Genomic DNA, 6000 nt, shown 5'->3' on the forward strand with positions numbered 1-6000 from the left:
CTGTGTAATGATTTGTTCAAAGATCTGAAGTAACCGACATCAGATCAGATATCCAATCCCTCAAAGAAAATGGTTTCAGTGAAGTCAAATCCCCAAACTTGCCCTCATTCTAACCTCTCTCCCCCGTCCTTATCAGAAGCTGCTTGTCACCAGTAAGATTAGTGGTAGTCAGTGCATTGGGCTAAATCAGATTTTTCACGTTGGATTCATCAAGAAAATGCCATGAACCAAACACCTTATGTGATCGAAAGGTGCTGAAGAGCCCCTCAAACACACAGTCGATGAATCGACAGACTCTATCAGAAACACCTTGATTAAAGCCCGTAGGATTTTGGCTAAGGTCATTTCGTGATTATGGAATTTTAAATCTACATAAGTAATGAATATGGAATGGTATCTAATGGCAGATACTTTAAATATTTCCATTGTTTTTAAATCAGGATCACTTATTTTTAAAGTAATATGCATATAACATGCATATACGCATCATAGAGAGTTTTTAAACTATTGAAAAGGAAAAATCAGCCCGAAGCCATGACTCAAAGATAATTATTCTGAATAGTCTTATGGAAGCCCTTTGAAGGATGTGTGTGTTTAAAAAAAACAAAAAACAAAAACACTGTAAACATAACTCAGTGTTCCTCATTTTTCAAATAACATTATAGGAGTGGTTAACAATTACATAATATTGTGGCATATGGCTATACCATAATTTCACAAATTCTCTATTATTGGGACTTTAAGGATAGTCCCGAGGTTTATTTTTATAAATGTCACCATAACAAATATCCCTCTATAAAAATCTTTTTTTTTTTTTTTTTGGTCTCTGATCATATCCCTAGGAAATATTTACAGAAAGGTGAGGGATATAAAACTTCTAAGAACTCTGACTACCTATCGCCAAATTGCTAGGAAAGTAGCTTCCACTTTCCACTCCCACCAGCAAAGCATGACAGTCACCATCATGTATTGATAACTTATTTATTTATTTATTTAATAAGCATTTTCAGTTTAATTATTCAAGGAAACAGGTCTTCCATGATCATTTCAGAATAAACGAAGTGAGTTCAAAGAAATATCAAGGCCATGATTTCTTAGGAATTTGTCCAGACTTATTTAACCGTAAACCAGAACTTACAGCTTCCTGGCAGTTCTGATAGGTAAAAATGACTTATCTGTGCAACATAACTTAAAATTTCAAACTCATGTAGAAAATCCCCTTCACAAAGTAATTATTTTGCAATAAGAAAAATGGTTATGGGGGGGAGCACCTGGGCGGCTCAGTCAGTTAAGCATCTGCCCTTGGCTCAGGTCATGATCCTGGGGTCCTGGGATTGAGCCCCACATCAGGGTCCCTGCTCAGCAGAGAGCCTGCTTCTCCCTCTCCCTCTGCTGCCCCCTCTGCTTATGCTGTCTCTCTCTGTGTCAAATAAATAAAATCTTTTTTAAAAAGAGAGAGAGAGAGACCTGGTTATGGGACTGGTTCAGACTTTAAACTCACCTAGATCACCTGGGTGGCCAAATCGGGTTAAGTGTCTGCCTTCAGCTCAGGTCATGATCCTGGGGTCTTGGGATGGAGTCCTGCATCGAGCTCCTTGCTCAGCGGGGAGTCTGCTTCTCCCTCTACCCCTCCCCTGCTCGTGCTCTCTCTCTCTCTCTCACTCTCTCCCAAATAAATAAATAATCTTTTAAAAGGTTTGCAGACCTTTTTGCAAGAAAGCTGTTCTGAAAACACCTGTCTCAGGGCTAGACTTCAGGAGAGACACAGCTATCACGGTGTCCTTCTGGATCTGACAGGCAAGCCTCCCGAGGAGTCCAGGATGAAGCCATCCCTTTTGTGCTCTGCATGTGTCACTGGAAAGGGGCAGGTAGGAAGTGCTGAAGGCCACATGCCCGCTTCCAGCACCTCACTAGCTTCTCCTTGCCTTTCGAATGCACTCACATGACCAGGCCTCTGCCCGCACACCCTGCCTGCCCCCCCTACTCTACCTCCCCATGCTCCTTCTGCCTCCACCTCCACCGGCTTCCTTTCTATTTTAGTCTTCCAGGTTCTCACTCAGCTCAGGGCCTTTTCATGGGCTGTTCTTTTGTCTGGAAAGCTCCTTCCCCAGCTTTTTGTCTGGTGGGTTCCTCCCCACCCTTCTGGTCACATCAAATACCACCCTCCTAGACCAAGTTTTTCCCCGTGTAGTTTAGGGCAAAGCTTCTCAAAGTTTCTGGAGTATAGGATTAATTTTTCTGAATTTCCAGACCATCGGAGATCTATATTTTTATAAAATAAAAATTGTTTTTATATACAATAAAAAACAGTATTTTATTTTAGAAGTTGGATTTTTTTTTAACTAGACTCAACAAATTACTCTGTCCAATTGCTATAGGAGTTTCTAAACACTTTACTCAAACTTCTGTATTAACTCATCCCAACATGGTAACACAGATCTGTGGCCCAGCTCTAGTCCACAGACTCAACTCTGATGATCATTGATTTGTCCCCACCAGCCTATGAGCTCCATGGGGGAAGGAACCTCATCTGTCTTGTTCACTGCATGTCTACAAGGCCTAGAGTGGCACCCGGCAAGTGGTAGGTGTTCAAGACATTTCTGTTGAGGGTGCCCGGATGGCTCAGTCAGATAAACATCTGCCTTTGGTTCAGGTCGTGGGTCCTGGGTTCCAGTCCTGCAATAGGCTTTCCACTCAGTGGGAAGTCTGCTTCTCCCTGTGCCCCCGTGCCTCATCCTCTCACGTGCGCTCTGTCTCTCTCTGTCTCTCAAAAATACATAAATAAGGGGCACTTGGGTGGCTCAGTGGGTTAAGCCTCTGCCTTCAGCTCAGGTCATGATCGCAGGGTCCTGGGATCGAGCCCCATGTCGGGCTCTCTGCTCGGAGGGGAGCCTGCTTCCCCTTCTCTCTCTGCCTCCCTCTCTGCCTATTTGTGATCGATCTATCTATCTATCTATCTCTCAGTCAAATAAATAAATAAATATCTTTAAAAAAATACATAAATAAAATCTTTTTTTAGAAAAAGACATTTCTATTGAATGTTGAGAGTGGTCGTCTAAACAACCAGTCGCTACAAAGAGGGTGTGTAGAAAAGAGGGCTCCACTGGGTGGTTTGACTGGGTGGCATAGGGGCTGAATGCAGATGCTGAAGTCTGCAAACATCGTGGGGGGGGGGCAGCCTGGGCCTGGGGATGACTCAGTGACACTCTCACCGGCTAGGCCCATGGGAGGCCCTGGGCAGGGCCTTTGCTAATGCAGCAGCCATGTTTTATCCCGAGCAGCTCGGCTCAGCCTGGCCCCCATGGTCTGACTGGAGACTCTCTGATCTCTGACCAGACTCCCTCTGAGGATCCTGAGTGGAAAGTCCGTTCCAGGTGCATTGGTGTGAACTGGGTGGGGGCATCTTGAGGGGAGATGCAGAGAGAGTCTGGGGGGGTCAGGTTTAGGTAGCTGGCGGTCATCAGCCCTCTGCTAGGGAGTGGGTACCCAAGCACCCTGAGGCCTCAGCATGGGATCCCAGTGGAAGGCCAGCAGGGACTCAGACCTGAAAGACAGAATCTGCTGGGGCCGGGGAGCAACTGGGGGTGGTGGGAGAGGGCTTCCAGAGGTCGGCCCCTGCTGTTCAGGGACACCTGACTTGAGGAGAGAGCCCACTCAGATATAAACCCACAATGGAGGTAAGGAAAGTGAGCTTCTCTGGACTTCTCAGTCCAGCCAGGAGAAGTGATGCGGCCAAAACATCCAGAGAGGAAGTCGAAAGGAGCCGGGAACTGGACCCAGGGGCCTCCAGGACAGCAGGAGGAGCTAATGACGGAGTCAGACAAGACCCCCGAGCTGCCAGGACTCTTTCTCACGGGGCAGGACCAAGAGGCAACTGCAGAATGAAAGGCAGCAGGAAGGAGAGGAGAGGGAGAGCAGAGATGTGAGGGTTAGGATAGGAAGGCACTGGGGAAGCCATGAGGCTGGGCCCATCCCCGCTACCGTCTGAGCTGAGCTGTCTGGTCTGACATTCAAATCGGGCCGTGAGGTAAGCTTGGGAGACACGCTCAAAGCTCACTGTCAAGAAGGTTCCCAGGAAAGGCAGACAGGCCAGGAAAACTGTCCCATACCATCTCTAGGGAGTCTGTTAGGCACCCAATAGTTCCTATTTTGCTTCCTTCTGTTTATTTTCTTACCAAATGAGCAGGAAGATGTTTCAAATATCAAAGGCTTCCATGTCAGTTGACCTGTGAGAACGCCAAATTTCTGTAGGTCAGAGTGGGTCAAAACCACCCATTTCGCATGATTCCTCTAAGGTATAAGAGTCCAGGACAGAAAGCAGTGGGGAGCTAGGGAGTCAGACTGCATCCTCGCCGGGTCCAGTCACGCCCCGGAGGCCACACAAGCCACGGAGCTAAGAAGAGGGAACGTGGCTGCATTGCCCAGAGCAGAGGGAAGAAGGGACGGAACAAGGGCACGGGGCAGCAAACAGGACACGGTCCTGTCTCGCAAGAGGATGGGCCCTGGGCACAGCCGAGCCAGGTCCTTCCAGGCTAAGAATCCAGGCGCTCTGGCATCACGCTGGCCTGTGCGGCTGGATGGTGAACACAGGGCCGTAGCCTTCACCCCCGGGCCACGTCTGCAGTGTCTGAGATATAAGTCTCTGTGGCTCCTAACTCTCTGTCTCTGGGCTGCCCTGTGCTAAGAGTCCACCCCGGTGTGTTGGGGATGCCCTGCTCTGGCCACTGTGCAAAGTAGGACCAACCCCACTCAGCACCACCAGAGGAAGGACCGGCGAGGATCACTGCCCAGAACCGCCTGAGGCAACAGGACAGTCACCAGACCCTCAGCTGCTGCTCTGCCTGCCTAGACTCGCCACCAGAAGTGCCCAGTGGAAGGCGGCCAGCTTCCCGAGGGACAGCACCCTCAGCCCCATTCCCTACGCCAGCAGCCCGCACCCTCCTTTGTATCCCTCACGAGCCCCAGATCTTCCCTTTCCTCCCCTGTGACATCACGATGGCAGGTGGCAGAGGTAGAGAAGGGTCACTAAGCCTTCCTTAGGGAATTGCTCATTCACCTGGAGAGGGAAGGACACCCTCTTGTTCCACCTCAGGGTCCTTCCTCAGGCCAGTCTGTGGCTGTGGGGTCCTAGGTCCTCCCTCTGGCAGCCCCCACGTCCCCCCACAGGCCACCATCAGAGCCCTGGGGACTCGGATACTCCTCCCAAGTGTCCCCCGCAAGGAACAGGTGATCATTTGCCTGCCCTTCAGTTCCCTCAGCTGTCAAGTGGGGGTAATAACCGTCATGACCTCATAAGGTCCTGTAAGAATATCATTACAGAAGTACTCAGAACAGCACCTGGCACGTGGTAAGGATTCTGTTAGTGCTACGGGATTATGTGAGTATTACTGTTGTTGTCGAGCATAAGTATTTTTCTTGCAGCACAAGGCAAGAATGCAGCCGGGTGTCAGGAATGCCACAGAACCAAGAGCTAAGTATCCCGCAGGCTTCTCCGAACCAGCAGCTGCTCTGAGCACGTCCGTTCTACTTCTCATCACTCTAGAGACCAGCCTTCTCCACTCGCCTGTCCACAGGGCCAGACGCATGCACGTGCACCCAAAACGCTCAGGGTACAGGCTCAGTTCCTAAGTTGGCTTTCCCGCTGAACTGGGGGAAGGTCCCCAGAAAAGAGGGAAATGGGGAGCCTGGGTGGCCTAGTCCATTATGCATTTGCCTTTGGCTCAGGTCATGATCCCAGGATCCTGGGATTGAGTCCTGCATCGGGCTCCCTGCTTGGCGGGGAGTCTGCTTCTCTCTCTCCATCTGCCCCTCCCTGCCACTCGTGCTCTCTCTCTGTCTCTCTTTCTCTCTCATAACTAAAATCTTAAAAAAGAAAAAAGAAAAAGGAACAGCCCTGATCCCTAAGACCTGGATCATTTGGAAGCTATTTTGAAATTTCTTAATGTTATTTTACTGATGTACTGTTATCTTCCTGTGACATCTTAAATATTCTGTTGACTG

This window comes from Lutra lutra, chromosome 1, assembly GCF_902655055.1.
Source record: "Lutra lutra chromosome 1, mLutLut1.2, whole genome shotgun sequence".
NCBI classification, from domain to species: Eukaryota; Metazoa; Chordata; class Mammalia; order Carnivora; family Mustelidae; genus Lutra; species Lutra lutra.